We start from the raw sequence: 23,798 nt of genomic DNA on the forward strand, positions 1-23,798 counted from the left end.
GTTTGGACACACAGATGCAATATTACACATACACCGTTTATCAAAGGAAACCTAAATTAAAACCAAGCCTACAGTCACGTGAGCAAGAAACATGCATATGGGAAGTGTGGGACAAATAGTTCTAACATACTGAAAAACAAAAATGAAACTTATTTATTTATTTATTTATTTATACCTCTGCTAACTTGGCAAAGAGGCACCTTTTAATGTGGTGACTCTCTTTATTGAGCAGGGGCGAAGCAACTGGCCCTATTCACCCCCAGCACAATACTTCCAGTGATTGTTGCTGGTGTCTATCTTATGTTTCTTTTTAGATTGTGAGCCCTTTGGGGTCAGGGATCCATCTTATTTATTTATTATTTCTCTGTGTAAACTTCCCTGAGCCAGGCGCGTAACAATGATAGGGCAAGGGGAGACAGTTGTCTGGGGGCCCCACTGCCTGGAGGGGCACCCCAGAGGCACCTCATGTGACTCCCCATTGCCCCCTGCCCAGCCCCAAGGCCCCTCAGCCACTTGCCCTCTTCGCCGTCTCTCCTGCTTGTTCTGCTGGCCGGCAATGGAAGCAGCAGGCAAGCTGCAAAGAGCTCCTTTTCTCCCGCCTCTCAGCTGATCGGTGGGTGGGCGGGGCTTCCACGGAGGCCTCCGTGTAGGCCGCAGTGAAGCCTGAACTTGAGTAGGGCCCAAGCCAGCCTGGAAGGAGGAGGCAGCCAGAGTGTTCTCTGCAGCAGAAGACTCCTTGCTGCCCTGCTTAACCCAGACCAGCATTTTCCAGGTAGAGTGTGAACTCCTTTTTGTGGTTACCTTTCCCGCCCCACCCCACCCCATATATAGGGATCTGCTTGCCATAGGGCTTGGATATGGGGGTGGGGGAGGAGGGACCGAGAAGTCTCTGAATATTTATTTTGAAACAGCTTGGAAAATTTGCTGACTTAAAAAAACTATCTAAAAAGTCCTATAAGTGGCTTGTTTCATGGCAGAAAATTGCAAAAACTTCTGGAACAGTATTTTATTAATTTTATTTATTCATTCATTCATTTATAAATGCACTTATGTTCAAGTTGTTTTGCAACCCAGAAGGTCTGAGTGAGAACTGTGAAGCATGTGTGGTGCTTTTATTTTATTTTTCTTGTGTGTGAACTGCTCCCCAATAACTTGCAGGGACTTCAGGGTCAATCTGGCCAACATGTGAATGCAGCACCTCCATTCCAGAGGAGATGTGTCTTAAAGGGCTTTAAAAGCCTCCTGTGAAAAACCTCCTGCAATCAAACTTGACTGAATTTGTTCAGAATTCTGAGAAAACAAACATAGGTTCACCCTGCATGGTTGAAAGTCTCCTTTGCTAATCTGCAGCGAGGGGCCCATTTTAATAATTCATCTTTCTAGTGTGTTCTAGGCATTAAAAGTAATACAAATGTATAGTACTCAATGTATATCACTATATATTGTGACGTGTGTGTGTATTCAGTGAAATGTATTTGCAGGCAGCATACTTATTTTGGAATATCAGACTTAAATCCTTGGGGGCCTGGGGTGTGCGGAGGCCCTGGACTTTGGGGGGGGGGCCCATTTTAAAATCTTGTCTCTGGGCCCACTCCAACCTTGCTACGCCCCTGCCCTGAGCCATTTTGGAAGGGCAGTATATAAATTGAATTAATAATAATAATAATAATAATAATGTTTGTTTGTTTGTCATATTTCTATGCCACCTGATATGTACATCTCAAGGCGGTGTACAAAATTTAAAATATTTAAAAGTCACCGATTACAATACGTTACAATACAAACAATAAAAAACAATAGAATAAAATAGTTATTAAAAGAAGTTTTTTTAAATTACTAATGATTATTAAATTTATTATTTAATTATTTAAAATTAATTCCCATTGAAACCCTGCGAAAACAGGAGAGTTGAGGTTCTTCCTGAAAACCCTGAAGAGGGCAGGCAGACCATTCTGAAAAGGCACTATTGTGCTCGACATGCCCCCTTCAAGATCATGGCCAATGGCTGCCGCTCTTGTGACGTGCTGACGCCTTGTCCACAGTCTGGTGACACGAGCACTATAGAGCTTGCTGAGATGCAGCCTTGGCAGACCAGGAAGAGGGAGGGGTTCCCCTGCCCTGAAAACTGAGGTTTCCAAACTATGGCTGGGCGAACATCTGTGATGCGATTCATGGTTAAAAAAACTAACTGCTGGTCCAGCGACCTCTGGTTTCATGCTACATGCTAATGTGGCCAATGAACTGAGAAGGGAGAAGACTGGTTAGAGCAGCGTTTTTGTCTTTCTGCCATCCCTTGGCTCACCCAGTCTCCACTTGGGAGCCTAGGCCTGTGGTCAAAGAGAAAGAGAAACCAGGCCAGCACAACTCCAGCAGAGTCAAGTGATAACAAGGGGAGATTAGTGGGGAGAATACTCCCTAAACTAATCTGCCCCTTTCCTCAGGCACATTTTGTTAGAGGTTGTTGATTTTTACCCACAATAGGTAAAACAGCAGAGCACTAAAGAATGAGCACACACTCCAGTTACAGAGTAGGTAGCAGAGGATGGTTTGGATATTGCAGCTATTTAGAGAAAACACATGGAGATCCTTGTATGACTAAACACTAAACATTTACTGGTTAAATACACTTAGATAGGAAAGACCTATATCTAATCTAAAGGACTACATAATGGATAGGTAAGGAGAGAGAGAGAGAGAGATGTTTCCATCTGCTCTAGGAGGAAAGGAAGGATTGTGTGACTCAGCCCAGGAAGTGCTGCAGAGTCAGTTCAGGGGTCATAGAGTAGGGACAGATAGGGAGACCCTGACTCACTGTCTCTACTCCCAATGCCCCTAGTGGTCATTAGGACAGTTGGTGCAAAAGGTTGATGCACTGGAAGTTCATCTCCAACACATTTGCCCCTTCTCCACCACCCATCTCTGCTACTTGTGTGCTCTGGTGTGGCTAGTCAGTATGGGTGATAGTGATGTTATATCTTGCCTGGTAAGAATTTTTTGTTCTTTTTACTGGTCTAGGGCCAAGCTACACCTTATCTTGGCAAACATGTGGTCCCCCAACCCCACATTGCTGAGATAATGGGGAATGTTGCAGTGGGAGTTACTTACAGGGCAGAAAGGGAGAAAGGCCTGCAATTACCAATTCTGTGGCCAGTTCTCTCTTGCAAATGTTTTCCCCTGAGGCCATTTTCCTTCCAGCCAGACTCATTTTTCAATGTGTGACCCTCAGAGAAATATTTTTGACATGTCTGGAAAAAGAGGAGACCACAGTTTCCCCCCTCTTTGTGTGGTAGGCACTGCGAAGGTAAGGAAGCTCTCTGCAGCTGGGTAGCTTCTTCCTAGCATGCTTAGTTGGGATGCTGGCCACTCTAGCTGAATCTTCCAGAGCCAAAATACAAGAAATATACTACACACACACACACACACACACACACACACACACACACACACAGTGTGTGTGTGTGTGTGTGTGTGTGTGTGTGTATGAATGAGTGTGTGTGACGGCCCCAAATTCACCCTGCAGCTATGCAAGAGAGCAGTTTGCAATGCCTGGAGCAGGATTTCAGCCTGTGGAAAGTTTGAATGGCATAGCTGTTGCTGCTCCAAGAGTATGTGTGTGGGGGAGAGAGAGAGAGAGAGAGCCTATGTGTGACTTGACTGCCTGAGGCTTGGCTCATTTGCTTTTTTCTTTGGTTATCTGGAACATAGGAATCTGCCTTATACCAAGTCAGACCACTGGTCCATCAAGATTAGTATTATCTACACTGAATGGCCAATAAATGGTACGCAGTGGGGAAATGACTTGACTAGCAAGCCAGAGGTTGCTGGTTCGAATCCCCACAGGTATGTTTCCCAGACTATGCGAAACACCTTTATTGGGCAGCAGCGATATAGGAAGGTGCTGAAAGGCATCATCTCAGACTGTGCTGGAGGAGGCAATCATAACCCCCTCCTGCATTCTACCAAAGACAACCACCACAGGGCTCTATGGTCCCCAGGAGTTGACACCAACTCGGCGGCACACTTTACCTTTACACTGCTGACTGGCAGCAGCTCTGCAAGGTTCCAGGCAGGAGTCCTTCCCAGCCCTACCTGGAGATGACAGGAACTGAACCAGGATCCGTCTGCATGCAAAGCAGGTGCTCTGCCACTGAGTTACGGACCCATCCCCTATATCCTGGCCTTTCCTGTGTTTTGAGTTGTCTGGATTGTGTCAGACTGTATTTTTCATGGACTCTACTCTTAGCTGGATTGGTATGCCTGGGCCTGAGCAAAAGGTGTCTGCAGTCAGATGCTTTAGAGGCCAGGGGGGCAGCTCAGGCCGGGGGGCCCTGCTCTGCTGACCAGGCAAGGGCAGAAGACAGGCTCTAGTCTAGTATTTGTAATTGTTATTATATAATAATAATAATATTTGTAATCGCCATGACTCCACTTTCACAAATACTAAACAAAACAAGCCTCGGATACCAAACATCTAAAACATCAAGAAAAATAAACTATCTGCTCTACATGGGCAATTTGAAGTTGTATGGAAAGTCCCAATCAGAATTCGAATCACTGCTAAACACTGTCCGTATATTCAGTAGCGATATAGCAATGGAGTTTGGACTAGACAAGTGTGCTGCATTAATAATGAACAGAGGAAAAATAACAAAAACAGAAGGAATAGAAATAGTTGCCCAATGGAAGCAACATCAAGAACCTGGAAGAGAAAGAACATTACAAATACTTGGGCATTGTCCAGGCTGATAACATCGCACACACTGAAGTTAAAAGAAAAATTGGAAGTGAATACATCAGGAGAGTTAGAAAAACCCTAAATTCCAAACGCTATGCCGGGAACACCATACAAGCCATAAACACCTGGGCTATACCTGTTATCAGATACAGTGCAGGAATAATAGACTGGACCCAGGCAGAGCTAGAGACGCTAGATCGTAAGACCAGGAAAACAATGACCATCAATCATGCTCTGCACCCCCGTAGTGATATAGATAGGCTATACCTCCCTCGCAGCTCAGGTGGAAGAGGAATGCTGCAAGTCCATCAAACAGTAGAAGGGGAGAAAAGAGGCCTTGAAGAATATATAAAGGGCAGTGAAGAAGAAGAAGCACTTAAACGAGAAACTATTCAACACCAATGAAACAAAGCAGGCCTACAAGAAAGAACCGAGCAGAAAAATGGAAAAATAAGCCACTGCGTGGTCAATATTTGCACACTATAACTGGAAAATCAATCATCATCAAGACCTGGCATTGGCTTAAGAATGGCAACTTGAAGAAAGAAACAGAGGGTTTAATATTGGCTGCACAAGAACAGGCACTAAGAACAAATGCAATAAGAACATAAGCAGAAAAATCAACAACAAACAGCAAGTGCCGCCTTTGTAAAGAAGCAGATGAAACAATGGACCACCTAATGACTGTTGTAAAAAGATTGCACTGACTGACTACAAACAATGACATGACAAGGTAGCAGAGATGATACACTGGAACATCTGCAAAAAATACAAGTTACCTGTAGCCAAAAATTGGTGGGACCATAAAATTGAAAAAGTTGAAGAAAATAAAGATGCAAAAATATTATGGGACTTCCACTACAAACAGACAAACATCTGCCACACAATACACCAGATATAACTGTAGTTGAGAAGAAAGAAAAACAAGTCAAAATAATTGACATAGCAATACCAGGTTGATAGCCGAATAGAAGAAAATACAAAGATCTACAAATTGAAATTGAAAGGCTGTGGCAGAAGAAGACCAAAATAATCCCAGTGGTAATTGGCACCCTAGGTGCAATTCCAAAAGACGTTGAAGAGCGCTTCAACACCATAGGGGCCACAGAAACCACCATCAGCCAATTACAAAAAGCAACTTTACTGGGAACAGCCTATATTCTGTGACGATATCTATAACAATTGACAATAAAATTCTGGCATCCTAGGTCCTTGGGAAGGACACGATGTCTGGATAAAACAAACCAGTCAATAACACCTTTCTGACTGTGTAAACAAGGAATATAATAATAATAATAATAATAATAATAAAATAGGCAACCTTCTTGAACAATATAGGGAGGGACTAGAGGAACTAATCAGCATTCATTTTGCTGGCCAGTAATTTAATGGGTTGTGTTGGTTGTGAGGAAGCTGGGCTTGAGCTATGGGTGATTAACCTGCAGTACATCCCAGTTTTGCACACATCCTAAAGGTCACTTCTGCACACATCCTAAAGATCACTGAGAGATGGTAAAGCCGCTAGATGTTTTAGGGCCAATCCAAATGTGACTGGAATTCCATGATTCAGTTTCTTGACATTTCCCTCCCCACACTTAAAAGCAGCATGGGAGGGGAAATTGAACATATGAAGCTGCCTTATACTGAGTTAGACTATTGATTCATTTAGCTCCATATTGACCACTCTGACTAGCAATGGCTCTCCAGTTTCATCTGAGATTTTCCCCAGCTACGTATCAGGGGCGTAACTACTATTAGGCAAGGGGAGGCGGCTGCCTGGGGGCCCCCACGCCTCGAGGCCCCCCCCCAGAGGCAAGTCACATGTGAAGTGTGTGTGTATCAGTGAGGGGCCCGTTTTAAAATTTTGTCTCTGGGCCCACTCCAGCCTTGTTACGCCCCTGCTGCATATGGAGATTCCAGGGATTAAAACTGGTACCTTCTGTATGCAAAGCAAGTGTTCTACCACTGAGCCATAAATCCATCCCTACCATTAAATCAGGACCATGATAATAGGAAAGAGGGCGTTTAGCCCCTTCCTCCTGCACCATTTCCCCAAACAAAATCACCCTCCCAAAGCTTCTATTTGCTACACAGGAGAAAACTACAGGTACACACGTTTCCCCCAATGGGACAAATTCAAGCTTTCCGGGTGTTTTAGATTGGGAAAATCATGAGGGAAGAAAAGTGTCACCCCTTTCCCCCTGCTCACAACTGGTTTTAAGGGGGGAAAGGAACCTAAATATAGCCATTCAGTGATCTCCTGTGTCAAGTCTGGTTGGCCATTAATGTAAACAGATTGCTGCAAAAACATAGGCATCATCAGCTAAAATTGTGTTTGGCTGCCAATGCAAGCACAAGTGGATTGTGCAGGTCTGGGTTTTACCAGCAGATTTATAGCAGTAAAAAGGTGTTGCGTTACCACAATGACATGCCTTATTAGAAAAGCTCCTGCTGAAAGGCAGGTGTAGGTAGGTGTAGGTTTGTAACCCACCTGATCCCCTAAGGCTCAGGGTGGGCAATATTTTCAACAATTAATTTAAAAACATCTATATTAAAAATGAATCTGTCATTCAAAATCATGAAGAGAGCACATACACCTTGCCTGAAAATTTGCCAGATAAAGGCTGTTTCCCATTTCATGAAAAATCTAGACAGGAGCTGGGAATAATTCAGAGTTCTTAGGATTTGGGTGACTACATTGAAGTGGTGGATAACTTCTGCCTTTTAGGTTCAACTATCAACAGGATCCAGCAGTCAAGAAATAATGCTGAAGACTAGCACTTGGTAGGGTTGCAATAAAGGCCTTGGAAAGGATATTTAGATGCTGTGCTGTGTCTATACCTACAAAGATTAAAATTGTTTGGACCATGGTTTTTCCTGTGACACTCTATGGATGCGAAAGCTGGACTTTGAAGAAGCAAGATAGAAAAAGTATTGACGCTTTTGAACTTTGGTGCGGGAGAAGACTTTTGAGGACACCATGGACAGCCAGGAAAAGAAACATATGGAGCATAGAACAAATCAATCCAGAATTTCCACTCGAGGCACAAATGATCAGGCTCAAACTATCATACTTCAGACACCTTTTGCAAAGACCCAGCTCCCTTGAGAAGTCCATCATGCTGGGAAAAGTTGAAGGAAAGAGAAAAAGAGGACATCCAGCAGCAAGGTGGATAGACTCGATTACGACAGGAATGAATGCACCACTGAGAGACCTTAAAGGCCAAGTTGAAGACAGATCATCCTGGAGAGAATCTATCTATCTATCTATCTATTATTATTATTATTATTTATTACATTTATATCCCACTCTTCCTCCAAGGAGCCCAGAGCGGTGTACTACATACTTGAGTTTCTCCTCACAACAACCCTGTGAAGTAGGTTAGGCTGAGAGAGAAGTGACTGGCCCAGAGTCACCCAGCTAGTTTCATGGCTGAATGGGGAGTTGAACTTGGGTCTCCCCAGTCCTAGTCCAGCACTCTAACCACTACACCACGCTGGATCTCTATGTGGTTGCTAAGAGTTGACACCTACTTGATGACACTTAATCAGTCAGTCAGTCAATCAATCAATCAATCAAAGCCGCATCTTTCCAGCCACACTAAGAAGAGATGTCTGTACTTCCGCACGTGCGCCCAATGGATTGGGCTATGTGTAAGCTCACAAATGAAATCCCTGCCTTTCAAGATTGCTCTGTCTTTGAAATTGTGTTGATGCAGCTCACCTCTTTCCATCTTTGGTCCAGGTTTGCATAAGACAGCTCTCTGTGTTTGAGCTTAAGAGAATTAAGATGAGTCCTAAGCAATTCAGAGCGTCCAGATTTGATTTCAGTTGAAATTTCAGTTGAAAACAGGCTTGTATACAGCTACAGCTGGACAAGAAAAGCTGTCCAGCCAGTCTCTCACCTCATGAACTATCTCAGATCCTCCCTGGTATCAGTCCTAAGACTTCATTGCCCAGACATGGTACAGCACTGTGAAAATTACAGACAAGAAGGGCACTTGTATTTGGAAGAAGGGGTGAGGAAGGCATATACTTTTAATCAGTTAGATAGTAAGATTCCCTGCCTTTCATTGTTCCTGCTGTGGCTACATATTGCTTCACAGCTTCTTCCATTTGGCTGCCACCCAGGGCATCAACTTGTAAGGGTAAAGTGTGGTGTTGACTCCTGGCGATCACAAAGCCCTGTGGTTGTCTTTGGTAGAATACAGGAGGGGTTTACCATTGCCTCCTCTCATGCAGTATGAGATGATGCCTTTCAGCATCTTCCTATATTGCTACTGCCTGATATAGCTGCTTCCCATAGTTTGGGAAGCATACCAGCAGGGATTTGAACCAGCATGCTTATTAGGCAAGTCATTTCTCCGCTGTGCCATTAGGTGGCTTATGTACCTGCCCCCAAATATGTTATCAGTGGCTTGTCACTGCAATCCCTGAAGAGCAGGTAATAAGGAAGAGTGTCTCTGGGCATGTGGAGTGCTGCCTTTCCCTTTCCAGTGAATAATCACAATCACTCCCTAGGAATCTTGGTTTGGGGTGGGGATAGAATGTACGGCTTCCAAATAGGCTCATACTCCAGCACTTCCCTGTTTAATACTGATATTCAATTTCACATTGCTCCTTCTTCTCCAGGCTAGGCATGTTTTTTCATTCTCATGTTTTTGATGAAACTGATCCCTGAGAGTATGCCACTCGCTAACTAGTTCGTGCCATTGGCGTTGCCATGGTGACCCCCTCCCACCTGCCACAACAACTTTTCCAGTAAAACCCCTGCAGAAATCTGGACTTCCCGACAGCCCCGCCCCCTGGCTGCATAGCGGATGGTGGTGATGGGGAGAGGGAGAAGATTTGTTGTTTGTTTAACCGTTTGCAGCCTGGGATAGGAGAGATGGCTCGATCAACGTGTGGGTGTTTAGACAATTAAACAGGAGTATCACCCTCCTCACCCATTTTCTGGAGGAAGACAAACCATCTCCTCAGCTGCTTCTGACCCCAATTCTGGGTTAATCCCCCAAGCCATTCAGACCAGTTTTCATCATAAATCCAGTTTTCCTTACTTACCATCTGTAGTTTTCTGGTTTGCAGAAACTGGGAATGCCACATAGAAGCATATATTCAGACATAAAAGCTTACCTAAATAAAATATGCATTCAAACTGGCTGTGTAGTACTTGCCCAAACAGAATGGCTCTGACCTTTATCACCCTGTGAAAGACGTAATTTTGCCAGGCATAGCGTCTCCCATTATAGTGCTGCATAATAATTCCTATTATGCAGCTCCTTTTATACAACTTCTAAAGGCACAAACTCTTTCTGACAGAATGAGGCAATCCTAGCTAGACCTTCCCAGCTTCCTACCTTCTGCTATAAGGAGATATCTTTGTGTATCTTTCCTTCATTCACCCAAAGAGTCTGTCTTTTCACAGCCAAAGTTTAACTCCTTTGTTGCCAGTAATCATCCTGTAAAATTATTATAGGGATTTTTAACATATATACAAGTATGCTTGCTTCATATTAATGCAGGGCTGCACAGCTTTGGTCCTCTAGGTGTTGTAGGACTACCATCATCACTGACTATTGGCCACCATGGTTGGGGACTATGGGAGTTGTAGTCCTTGGCGGAGGAAGCCAGGCGGCAGCCTACATTCCTCCCATCGACAGCCCCCCCGCCACGCCTCCTGCGTCTGACTTCAGACGCAGGGTGTGTGGCTGGGGTGCCAGGCGCGGCCCCTGATTGGCAGTGGCCTGGGTTCTTTGAACCCATCCACTCAATGGTGGCTCTGCCCCTGGTTGTAGTCCAAAACAACTGGAGGGTCAAAGTTGTGCAGCCCTGTATTATCCTCTCAGCTCAGCCCTGAGGGGGGAAAAGGGTGTGCATGTGGGAAAGTCCTAGTTCTGTTTAGTAGTGAGGAGGCCTCATCAGAGTATGAAGTTTTAGGGATGGAACCAAGGGGAGAATTTTGCACTGGGACCCCTCACTTGGACTATCACTGTTCTAGAGGCTGTTCTCACACGCAGCCTGGGTTAGGCTGTGCAATAGAACTACTGGGATTGGGCCCAATCCCGGCAGGGCAGCGCCACCTAGCCCAGCTTTTCAACTTGGCTCTTAGAGAGCCCTTAACCCAGGCTCTGGGATCGTGTGTTTGCTGGGGCTACGTTCAGCCCCAGCGGACACAGAGACAAGAGCCTAGAGAGTCCATCTCCTGGGGGAATCACCCAATGCACTGCGCATGTCAGACTGCATTGTGGGATATCTGGAAGCCAAGACATGTCCTCACAAGCTCCGTGCTGCATTACGTGGCCTGTGCTCTCAGCAACAGTCAAGTACTCATCTGGGGAGAAAGTGAGTTGAACCACCCTTCCCACCCCCTGCCCCACCCCCTCGATTGTGCAAATAGCCCCCTAATATATTTGCTTTGGGGAGACTGTATACAAAAATCAACCATGTGAAGTTCTCCAGACTGAGTCTCCCTCATTCCCTGGGTTGCCACATTGTACTGAAGCTCCACAGTGCAATGTTGTCCCTCCCTTTGCCTTCCACCTAGAGCCAGGGACGGCCCAGAGATGTAAAGTGCTTTAATTGTTTTCTCTGCGGCCCTGGATGAATAATTGAGAGGCCTTTGAGGAGAATTAATTACAGCTGTTATTGACAGTAAATGGCTTTTCCTGGGATGATGGAATAAATTACTGAGCTGTGTGTAGGGGGCGGGGATGAGGGAACAGATATTCATCATGTATACTGCCCATACTATTGGGATGCAACTGGGGTAGAGCAGTGCCTCTGAGACACTAAGGCCATTCTCCTGACCGGCTATACCCAGGCCAGGATGCCCTGCCTGGGTATAGCCTGGTCATGTGAAGCACCAGGATAGGTCCTGACCCTATTACTCCATGACAGGGTAGCCTTGGTTTTTTAGCTGGGCTAATAGTGGGGTAGAAGAACATGAGTGTGCCTTTCTACCCCACTCCCCCTTGTGGGAATGCTCAGGCTGCCTGCAGCCCTAGTGTTCACAAAGCCGGGTGGCAAGAGCACCCTGCAGCAGGGTAATTCCCCCATGCACTGCATTCCTAGTGTGATGCATTGTGGGATGACAGAGGACTTCCTCTCCAGCTCCAGGCTTTGCCATTTGCCTCAGTGTGGCTCATATGCTGCATGAGCTGCAGAGCTCTCCAAGACACTTTGACTGTGTGCCAGCTCTCCCCACCCCTGAGGTTTTCGGTTGTTTGGACGACCTTACTAGCTTTCCGCTGCTTGTGCATTGGGCCCAGAATTGAAAATATCCCATAATGAGCCAGTGTAGTATAGTGCTTGGATTAGGACTGGGGAGACTTATTTATTTATGTATTCATTCATTCATTCAATTTTTATACCGCCTTTCCAAAGCTGGCTCAGGGCAGTTTACAAATAAAACAAAGACAGTTAAAATCAATCAACAATTAAAAATGTAAAATACCATAAAACAATTAAACAATAAAACAGTTTAAAACCCTGAAAAACAGATACATTAAAAACGCTTTATAACAATTGAAAAACCCTGGAAGGCCAGGCCAAACAGATAGGTCTTAAGGACTCTCCTAAAAACCAATAAAGAGTTTGAATTACAGATTTCTGCAGGAGCGCAATTCACAGTCCAGGAGCAACTACAGAGAAGGCTCGCCTCTGAGTCACCACCAGACATACCGGTGGTAACTGGAGATGAACCTCCTCAGATGATCTTAATCTGCAGTGGGGATCATGCAGAAGAAGGCGCTCTCTAAGGTAACCTGGACCTAAGCCATTTAGGGCTTTAAAGGTAATAACCAGCACTTTGTATTTTGCCAGGAAACATATCGGCAGCCAGTGCAACTGTTTTAAAACAGGCATAATATGGTCTCTCCGAGTTGCCCCAGAGACCAGTCTGGCTGCCGCATTCTGAACTAATTGAAGTTTCCAAACTATGTACAAAGGCAGCCCCATGCAGAGCGCATTACAATAGTCAAGCCTGGAGGTTACCAGTTGGTACACCACTGTTTTGAGGTTGTCCTCTTAAAGGAATGGACGCAGCTGCTGAATCAGCAGAAGCTGACAGAAAGCACTCCTGGCCATGGCCTCCACCTGAGATACCAGGGTGAGGCCTGGGTCCAGTAGTACTCCCAAGCTGCATATCTACTCTTTCCGGGGGAGTGTAACCCCATCTATCACAGGAAGATCTAACTCACTCCTCAGTTTCTGAGCCCCCACAATGAGCACCTCCATCTTGCTTGGATTCAGCTTCAATTTTTTATCCCTCATCCAGCCCATTACTGCCTGTAGGCAGGCATTTAGGGAATGAACACCATTTCCTGATGATGCAGATCAAAAGGAGAAGTGGATTTGGGTGTCATCAGCATACTGATAACACCCAGCACCAAAACTCCTGATGACATCACACAGCGGTTTCATGTAGATATAAAAAAGGATTGGTGACAGAATGGAGCCCTGAGGGACTCCATATAACAGCTCTTATTTTGAGGAGCAACTGTCACCAAGCTCCACTATCTGGAATCTACCCGAGAGATAGGAGCAGAACCACTGCAAAGCAGTGCCCCCATCCCCAACTCCCCCAGGTGACCCAGAAGGATACCATGGTCGATGGTATCGAACGCCGCTGAGAGATCCAAGAGAAGTCACACTCCCTTTGTTGATTTCCCGGTAAAAGTCATCCATCAGGCCGACCAAGGCAGACTCAACCCCATAACCCGTTCTAAAGCCAGTTTGAAATGGGTCTAGATAATCAGTTTCCAGGGAAGGCTTCTTAAGAAGAGGTCTAACTATTGCCTCCTTCAAACATGGAGTTACCCTACCCTCTCTCAGCAATGCATTTATGATATTAACTAGGCCCCCTCCAACAATCTCTCCGCTAGATCGAAGCAGCCAGGTTGGGCAAGGATCCAGAGAACAAGTAGGAGGCCATACCGCTCCAAGCAGCTTGTCCACGTCATCAGGAGTCACAGATTGAAACTGATCCAACCTAACACTGCAAGAGGGATTGCTGGATACCTCCCTCACAGACCCTGCAGAAATAGTGGAGTCCAAGTCGGCCCGAATACAGGAGATTTTGTCCGCAAAGAACCCACTTGAGCTCAAATCCCCATTCAGCCATGAAACTCACTGGGTGACTCTGGGCCACTCAGTTATCTCTTAGCCTAACCTAACTCACAGGGTTGTTGTGAGGATAACCAAAACTATGTGCACTGCTCTGGGCTCTTTGGAGGAAGAGTGGGATATAAATGCAAAATAAATAAAAAACAATTAGATGCTTCTCCTACCTCACTTTCAGGGCTACTGGGGAGGAGTGGTGAGATCAGGAGCAATCCCAGCACTGTAGACGTCCAGCCCTACCTGCGCCTGCCCTGTCTGACCCAGGTAGGGCTGGCCATGTTGAATGACCTTCATGTCTCATAGGCAGTCTTTCTGGCCTAATGATCTTGCCTATTTGAGCTTCTAGTTTACCACTTTTGGCATGACGTGCCTTGCTTTCTTCAACTCTCTGCTTGTATATGCTAATCATAACTTTGTACAAGAAGTCCCCAGCTTACAAATGGGTTGTGTTCCAAAAGTTTGTTTGTAAGTTGGATGTTCCTAACTCAGAATGCATATAGTTCCCAAAAGCAATGACATGTTCGTATGTGCGGGTTAACTTTTGTAAGTTGGGACCTTCCTTAATATGATGTTATGGAGCTTTGTTTTATGTACAGATTTTTAAGTCAGATGTTCATAATTCGGGGAGTGCCTGTACACCATTCTGGGCTCCTTGGAGGAAGAATGGTACACAGACACCATTGTATATGCTAATATATTGGCTAATCTCTTAGGGGTGACTGAGGTATTTGGTCCACATGACATTATCATTTCCAGTTCTCCAATTTTATACATTGCTTCAGGTTAATTGACATAGCTGTGATGGATCTATAAACGTCTTGATATATATATAAAAATCCAGCACTAACCGATTCTATCGCTATATAACATGTGCTTCTGGAATGCAATGCATTCTCTCCCTAATTCAGTGTTTCCCAAACTTAGTTTGAGACAGGCTTATTTTCTGGACGTACATGGCATTCTACACACTGTAAAAGTAACCTGTGTTTCTGTGTGGGTCGCTGCTCTGAACATGTTCCCTGACTGGAAGTAGGCAAGTTCATAGCAGGGACTCATACAGAGATGAATCAGGAAGCCACCTGTGAGCATGGGTCATTCTTCTGACTCTAAGTCAGGAATGACTTACACCAATCATATCCATTGTATAGAAGGGGGGAGAATTATCTGCCTCCAACAGAACTGAATGGAGTGAGGTAATGCCAGAACAGTAAATCATACAGATATGCAGCAGGCAGTCTAGGTAGCTAATTTGGACCCACAGACATACTGGGGGTCTGGTGCTTGGGTAGGTGCCACCGCCGCCACCGCCTTTGCAGGGAGGGGAGGGGAAAATGCACATACACATCCCCCGATCTTCCCTGCCCACCTGGCGCTTCTCAAAGGAGGAAAAAGAGCCTAGAAACCCCCAGATCTGACTGCACCGGGACACAAAAAACAGGGAACTTATAATATTACCTTGCTTACAAGGACTTGCAAAGCCAAGCACCCACCAGGAGGGACCGCGCTGTTTTCCTTGGTGGCGATTTTTGGTGGGATTTTTCTGGCTCGCTCGCCTTTCTTGCGCTCCTCTTGAGAACCGACACACAGAAGTACTGAATTAACACATTTATTGTGGCATGCTAGCAATTATCTTATAGCATGCAGTGTGTGCCTTTGCAGTCCCTTTGGGAATTACAACTCCAGCTCCTGCAGAGCAACTGAGGAGAACTAGAGATTCCTATATTCAGTGGAAATTCTAAGGCACTGAAACATTCTGAGATTTATCAAGACTGGCTTTCTGAAGCCACAAGGCTAGTAGCAAACAATATAGATTTTTAAAAGTAACACATTAATACTGTGCTCAGTTAAAAATATTGACTGAAATTGTAACGCTCTGCTCATATGGAAAAAGAGGGGCATGTATGCAGTGGATGTGCTCCCACTTCTGAAGTGTGGGTGCTTGTGTGTGTGTGGGTAATTTTAGGCAATCTCTTTCCCCAGAGTGCTCTTGCAATACACAGATATGTCCCTGATAGTCGTGCAGCACTCAGGGACATATATTGTGCAGAGCACTTCTAGAAGAAGGGGAGATTGGTGAACCCCGTCCCCCCTGCACAAGCACCCATGCTTCAGAAGTGGAAGCGCATCAGCTGCATGCATGTTTCTTTTGTCTGTAAATGCACAGTGTTAGGATGTTGGTCATTACAAATAAAGTCACCATCAGTATCAGTTGGCTGGGATACAAGCCCTTATTAGGCTGCTCCTAAGTCTTGCTGATGAGAATTATTTTCTGTGAGTGAGGGTTTTCCCATAATTACTTTGCAGCTTCTCTTAGGATCTGTTGCTATGGCTACTACCATGTGAAATCTAATACTGGGCTGGAAGTACCATTTTTTCTAAACATAATGTCATCAGCTTTTCTTGTGCAACCTTTATGCTCATGTATTTCTTTCATATTCTCAGAACATGGGATTTTCTCATGGTCTGTAGTTTTGCCAGGAAACTCCCGTGCTTCCCCATGTATCACAACCATGAGTGCATGTGATGGAATCTTGGACCTGATGATTCTTACCAGTGACCCTGCTGTTTCTTAGAGAAGGCATTGGCTGGATGAGGGCCATTATTCTGGGAAACAAATATGAGAATCCCTCAGGGGCATTACAACACTTACATGCCCCCCCCCCCAACCTCAGGGCCTTGTTCTTCATTTGCTGGATAACAAAGGCCTTGAGTTACTTTGTGCCACAGAACATGACAAATCTCCATATTGTTTAATTAGACATCCCATTGTTGAAGAAACGTATCTGCTGCTCAATATTTTCTTAGAATATGCCTGACAAATTGGCATTAAAAAGCTATAGTTTTGAAAATTTTTATATCATCTTCAGGCCTGTTGATATCCTTGACCCATTAATTGGTGGCCCAGAGTCCCCACAGGAAGGAAACTATCTGAACTGTTCCATATCCTGATCTAGTAATTATGATAAAAAAATAACCTCCTTCTATCAGGAAACTCCAGACTTTATGGTGTACTCCTGCCCAACAACAGATCCTCTTGAATGACCCAGAAAAGTCAGTTTGTTCTTAGATCTTCTAGTCCCACCTGAATGTCTCAACGAAACAGCGGCCGCTCTTTCGCAGAGGCTAGTGCAGTGGTGGAGCCCCAGGCTGGAATGCGAGGGGAAGGGCCATACATTTCTACTGAGGCCCAGACAAGGATTTCCTTTCTTGCTGGCCAGGCTGTTTGTCTTGTTCTTTTGCCAGCCATTAATGAGCTCTGACAGGCCCAGCCATCGGTTTCCTATAAATCAACTTGGTGTTAATGAGTAGGGAGCACAGCCTACAAAGCCCCTTGCTGGTAATTGCTTTGAAAAAGGAGGAGCTGAGTCAGTAGGTTGAGCCCCTGAGAGAAAAAAAGCCCGAGGAAGGGCTGTATTCTGTTCTGTGGGGCTCAGGGCATGAATGTGGGTCCTGTGGAGACTAGAGATACTTGAGGGTGAGCGAGTGTGGTCTTTTCAACAAAAGTCCCCACCCAAGCCTGTCTCATGTTTTAACCTTCATTTAGTGCCAGCAGTGTGTTGGGCCCACGGATGCGAAAGAAGGGTTTTTGGGTTTTTTGGGGGGTGAGTGGGTAGGAATTAAGAAATCTGCTCTCACACATAGTAATCCTACAGTAAGCTTGGTACAGGCCAGACGTTAACGCTCTCAAAGCCAAACAAAAGCGGCAAGAGAGCAGCTGGCAGCCATGCTGCATTAAATCCACATCATCCCCAAGGCAAGTCACCACGAGTTGATCCCGTGAGGCCAATCCTAGCAGTCAGCATCTAGTAAAGAGGAAGGGGAGCTGGCTTTTCCTGGAAATAGGTCTATAGGGATCATGCCAAGCTCCTGGATTCCAGTAAGGGCAAATAAGTGAAGGGATTTATTATTTTTTTTTTAAAAAACACAACATGCCCCAAATCCAGCTCAGCTACATTTTAGCCCTATTTTGAACACATTATTCCCCCACATCTCTCATTTCTCCCCCTTTTTGCACAGCCTCTCTGTCAGGGCCAGATTAAATTGTATTCTGTCTAGTAATCTTTTATGCTTTGCTGTTTAAAGGTTTGTCCCGGTGGGGATCCTGTAGTGTGTGTGTGTGTGGGGTGGGGGGGGGGGTGGAGTCAGAATGGGAAAGGGAGGGGAAGGAGAAGGAGAAAATGGAGTTGTTTCTGAATAAACTCCTAGTTAAATCTATATAAGATTACTCTGTGTTTATGAGGGAAGCAGTTATAAAACAATTGGACCGTGAGTCACTGTAGGTAGTATCACAAGCTATTAGGATCTCCTAGAATTTCAGTCAGAAATCTCTGGATCTGTGCTGGGCTCCAGAGGTGGGCTATTCAAGAGTGCGCAATGAAGGTGGGTGAGGGGCGCTGCTGCTTTTAGAGGCCCAAATATGGCCCTCCTGCAGATATGGACCTCCTTTGGTTCCTTCTGACCTGGCCTGGATTATAAATACTTCCAGGTCAGGCCTGGCTCCTTACCTGAGATGCAAACCTTGTGCTCAAGTTCTGTATATTTCCAGTTTCTCTCTCTTATCTGTGTAGCTCCTGACCTAGAACTCTTCTGATTGTGGCTGTGGTTCTCCACAGTAATGGTCAACCTGATCAGACTTTATCCAGTTCCAGAAGGCAGTTTTCAACTGCTTCTGCCTCTTTGTCCTGTGGCTATGCCTCAACACTCCACGGGTTCTGGCCTCTCTTTTGTTGGGACTCACATCTCCATTCCTATGACCTGGTGGTGGCTCAGCACTGATATAAACTGTTGTGGGAAGATACTCAGGAACCTTGCCCTCCTGTTTAATTCAGTCCCTTGCTTTCATCCTTCCACCAGTTTTGACAGAGAATGTGGCATCTTACTGAACTAATGAGGATAAGCAAGCTTCACGCAATAGAACTCATTGCCTGACAGAATTGAGTCAAATTCAACGAGGGGTGTGTGCTCAAATAAGCTTTTTATTCATGATCATGAAGGCACAATACAAGTCAAAAAAGTCTGACAAGCACTGCATGCCGAAAGTACACAGTGGCTAGTTTATATAGATGGGAAAAAAGCAAGCAAATCAGTAAATTCTACACTACACGTCTTTGTAATCAAACAGATGTTTTCATGTGGTGCCAAGTAGCCTTGGACATAAGCTACTGTTTGACCTATCCGCCCTCCCTACTCCTTATCAGTATATTCTGGTCCCAGCTATGTTTCTTTTTCTGCTGAGAGGAGAATTGTCTCATGACCTTGGCTACATTCAGTATCTTTTGTCAGGCTCTGGTATTTGCTACCTCTTGGCAGAGAGAGAGAGAGAGAGAAACCTCACATTTTAAAACAATCTTGTTCAGGCCTACTGGCTTTACATTCTGTTAGGAGCCTGAACCAAACTTTTATACACTTATTGTGAGCCTGGATTAACCATTTCTATATCAAACCAAACTGTTGGCTTTGGGCTGTATCTCCTGCTACAAAGGGAAGTCCATCAGCATCTCTGATGGCTGGAGACTATGTGGTTAGCAGTGACTTATGGGCCGTTGCTCAAGAATATGGAAGAGAAACAAAATTGTGGGGGCACACTGCCACTCACAACATATTTGACATTTTCCATTCCGAAAAATCTGCTCTGACTCAACTGTGGTATGGTGACCAGGTGTTTGTGGTAGGCAGTGATATCGAGGAAGTGAAAAGACTCTTGTCTAACACCTTCAGAGCCCAGTTGCTTGGGATGGAGAACTGAGACCTCACACCTCAGCTGACAGAGGAAACCCAGCGGGCGTGGGCTCAGGCTTACCACAGTGATTACATTTAGCAACCATGAAACCGTCTAACCTACAAGTTTCTGTCATGTGTGACCTCTTGTGCTTACACACAGTCTCATTTGCTGAGGAGGTACAATCAACAATTATGTTGTTTCCAGCTTGGTTATATGCTTCCCTTCTCTGCATGAGGGGCAAGCTAATTAGTGGATGGGGCTGTAGCTCAGCGGTAGAATATCTGCAGATGGTCCTAGGTTCAAATCATGCAATCTACAGTTAAGTAGGAGAGACTCCTGCCTGAAACCTAGGAGACCTGCTGCCAGTCAATGTAGACACTACTGAGCTTGATGAGCCAATGGCTTGACTTGGTACAAGGCAGCTTCCTATATTTTTTGTATTGGCACCTTTTTAGTATTAAGGTGGGACAGTTCTGGAAGGAAGGGAAGTGGTTCCTATTACTGACTTCCAACAAGAGGCACTACACTCAGAAATGCCCCCAATGTAATGGCTGTTAACAGGTGTCTAGAATTTTGCATTTTTAAAAAAATCACATTAAAATTGTTGGGATACAGATATACCCTGACTTAATGTGTAAACCTTATTATGCTTCTATATATTATTTTTAAATTATGGCTGTTTTGGTCACAAAAGAGAACAGTGATAGAGAATAATAATGGGATTTGGGGGTCATAAGTAAGGCCCTGGAGACAGGGAATTGTGGGGAATGAAGAAATTCCATTCACGTTGGTCAGACATGATTTCCCTATGCCATTTGTTCTTTGTTAAACAGTTGCTGCCATTTGATGTTCCTTCATTAGATCACCTACAGGCAGGGGCGTAACAAGGCTGGAGTGGGCCCAGAGACAAAATTTTAAAATGGGCCCCTCACTGATATAAACACACATACTTCACAATATATAGTCATGTGACTTCCCTCTGGGGGCCCCCTCGAGGCGTGGGGGGCCCCAGGCAGCCGCCTCCCCTTGCCTAATAGTAGTTACGCCCCTGCCTACAGGATTTCTCAATTAGAAGAGTTCCACCTCAAGTGTGTTACAAATCAAGTTCATACTGTTAAGCAGAGCACTCTTGTATGAACTACATTGTATGCAGCCTTTCCCCACCCATTCAGCGTAGTTTAGCTTCTGGAATAGTGATCTGGGGAGCAGGCAGCAGCAACACAGACAGGGAGGGACAGGTGGGAATAAAAGCCTGATGTTATGCCCAACCCAGGCATTATCCCACAGGCCTTTCCATTCCTATTTAGGCATGCACAATCCTGCCCCTGCCCGCCCTTATCTCTGCCATTCCTTCATCATTGCTGTGGTCAGTAAGGCTCTCATTTTGCTCCACAGTAGGCAGGGAAAGAGTGTGGCCGAGAGCTATTAGAGGAATGGGACAGGAGTTGCAGTCCCACCATCCAGGCTTGGCATTCGGGAGCATGTAAAGATATAAGCACCATATCTGGGTAGCAATCAGATAATGTGGGAATAATCTCACACAGCATGAACAGTTCTGAAGTAAGGGGAAACCACAAGTATAGTTTTGCATATCACCAACTCATCTGCTAAATCAATGTTCTTGTTTTGGTACTGGATCAAACAACTTTGCATGCATATATTCAGTTTTGATGTGTATGATACACTGAAATGTTGATGTCATCGTACGGTCTTTCTAGCACTACTTACATAAGAACATAAGAACAGACTTGCTGGATCAGGCCCAAGGCCCATCTAGTCCAGCATCCTGTTTCACACAGTGGCCCACCAGATGCTGCTTGAAGCGTACAGGCAGGAGTTGCAGGCATGCCCTCTCTCCTGCTGTTACTCCCCTGCAACTGGTACTCAAGAGGTATCCTGCCTTTGAGGCTGGAGGTGGCCCACAGCCCTCTGACTAGTAGCCATTGAGAGACCTCTCCTCCATGAAGTTACCCAAACCCCTCTTAAAGCCATCCAGATTGTTGGCTGTCACTGCATCTTGTGACAGAGAATTCCACAACTTGATTATGCATTGTGTGAAAATGTACTTCCATTGGTTGGTCCTAAATTTCCTGGCAATCAATTCAATAGGATGACCCCTGGTTCTAGTGTTATGTGAGAGGGAGAAGAATTTCTCTCTATCTACTTTCTCCACACCATACATGATTTTATAGACCCCTATCATGTCTCCCCACAGTCATCTTTTTTTCTAAACTAAATAGCTCCAGGTGTTGTAGCCTTGCCTCATAAGAAAGGTGCTTTAGGCCCCCGATCATCTTGGTTGCCCTCTTCTGCACCTTTTCCAGTTCTACAATGTCCTTTTTTAGATGTGGGGACCAGAATTGTATTCAGTACTCCAGGTGTGGCCGCACCATAGTTTTGTATAAGGGCATTATAATATTAGTAGTTTTATTTTCAGTCCCCTTCCTAATGATCCCTAGCATGGAATTAACCTTTTTCACAGCTGCCGCACATTGAGTCGACACTTTCAACGAGCTGTCCACCACGACCCCAAGATCCTTCTCCTGGTCAGTCACTGACAGCTCAGATCCCATCAGCGTATACTTGAAGTTGGGGTTTTTTGTCCCAATGTGCATCACTTTACACTTGCCAACACTGAACCACATCTGCCATTTTGTCACCCACTCACCCAGTTTGGAGAGATCCTTTTGTAGCTCCTCACAATCTGTTTTGGATTTTCATTACCTGAAAGTGTTTGGTATCATCTACAAATTTGGCCACCTTGCTGCTTACCCTAACTTCTAGATCATTTATGAAAAAAATTAAAAAGCACCGGTCCCAGTACAGATCTCTGGGGGACCCCACTTCTTACTTCCCTCCATTGTGACAACTCTCCATTTATCCCTATTGTCTGTTTCCTGGCCTTCAGCCAGCTAGCAATCCACAAATGTACTTGTCCCCTTATCCCATGACTGCTAAGTTTTCTCAAGAGTCTTTGATGAGGATCTTTGTCAAAAGCTTTTTGGAAGTCCAGGTATACTATGTCAACTGGATCACCTTTATTCACACACTTGTTGACACTCTCAAAGAACTCCAATAGGTTGGTGAGGCAAGATTTACCTTTGCAGAAGCCATGCTGGTTCTCTCCCAACAGGGCCTGTTGTTCTATGTGCTTTACAATTTTATCTTTGATGATGTTTTCCATCAATTTGCCTGGAATGGACATTAAGCTAACTGGCTTCTAATTTCCCTGATTACTCCGGATCCCTTTTTGAAAATCGGTGTTACATTTGCTACTTTCCAGTCCTCTGGTACAGAGCCTAATTGCAGGGATAAGTTATATATTTTAGCAAGGAGGTCAGCAATTTCACATTTGAGTTCTTTGTGGACTCTTGGGTGGATGTCATCTGGCCCTGGCGATTTGCTAGTTTTAAATTTTTCCAGACAGTTTAGAACATCATTTCTTGTCATTTCTATCTGACTCAGTTCTTTAGCCTCCATCCTCGAAAAGGCTGGTTCAGGAACAGGTATATGCTCAGCATCCTCTCCCATGGACGCAAAGAACTCATTTAGCTTCTCTGCAATCTCCATATCCTCCTTGCTGTTCCATCATGATGAGCTCTTCTCTCACTTAACATGAGGCAGAACGCTTTTCTCAGATAAATATTGGAACATGTGTAGTGTTGGGCTAACCTGCTTGCATCTTACTGTGGACTCAAGTAGTACTTACATTTCTGGTTTCTTGCTCAGAAATAGTCACACCTTTTATGCATATTTTGTTAATAGATGGAGAGCCAACTTCTATTTTTAATCTCATAGTCTAGGGGCTTGAGATATTTTGCCAGTCAAACTGACACCCTTCATACGTGTCTAGGCTCTATAATAAAGTTGCAGCATTTGCTTGTCAGGCTGCTATCAAAATCAGAGGAGAGGGCTATCTTAAAATGTGGCAATCTTAGAGTCCGCAAAGTTCTTTCCCTAACTTTTACTGTATGCAAAAGTGAGTATTGTCAACTGCATTGTCAATTATTGTTTTTTAAATTATATTTGTGACAGCTCACAATTTTTTTCTTGTGACTGGGAAAGGGCCATCATTGCGGCCAAGCTTAATGAAACCTGCATGATAGATGGATGGATAGATAGATAGATAGATAGATAGACAGATACTTTATTTACGGCCCATGGCCAAAACATGAAACCTGCATGATTAAAATGGAATTGGCCACTAGGTGGAGATGAGAG

The 23,798-nt window shown here is 44.8% G+C and overlaps 1 long non-coding RNA gene across 1 annotated transcript in view; it reads left to right on the plus strand.

Moving 5' to 3' along the window:
• The first annotated feature begins 662 nt into the window (after nt 1-662).
• LOC128345047 (uncharacterized) overlaps nt 663-23,798 on the plus strand; it is a 60,387-nt gene continuing 37,251 nt past the window's right edge. The window contains exon 1 of the long non-coding RNA XR_008316234.1: nt 663-772. This is a non-coding gene — a long non-coding RNA (uncharacterized LOC128345047). The remainder of the gene's footprint in view (nt 773-23,798) is intronic.

The sequence above is a fragment of the Hemicordylus capensis genome, chromosome 2, assembly GCF_027244095.1.
Source record: "Hemicordylus capensis ecotype Gifberg chromosome 2, rHemCap1.1.pri, whole genome shotgun sequence".
Classification (NCBI taxonomy): domain Eukaryota; kingdom Metazoa; phylum Chordata; class Lepidosauria; order Squamata; family Cordylidae; genus Hemicordylus; species Hemicordylus capensis.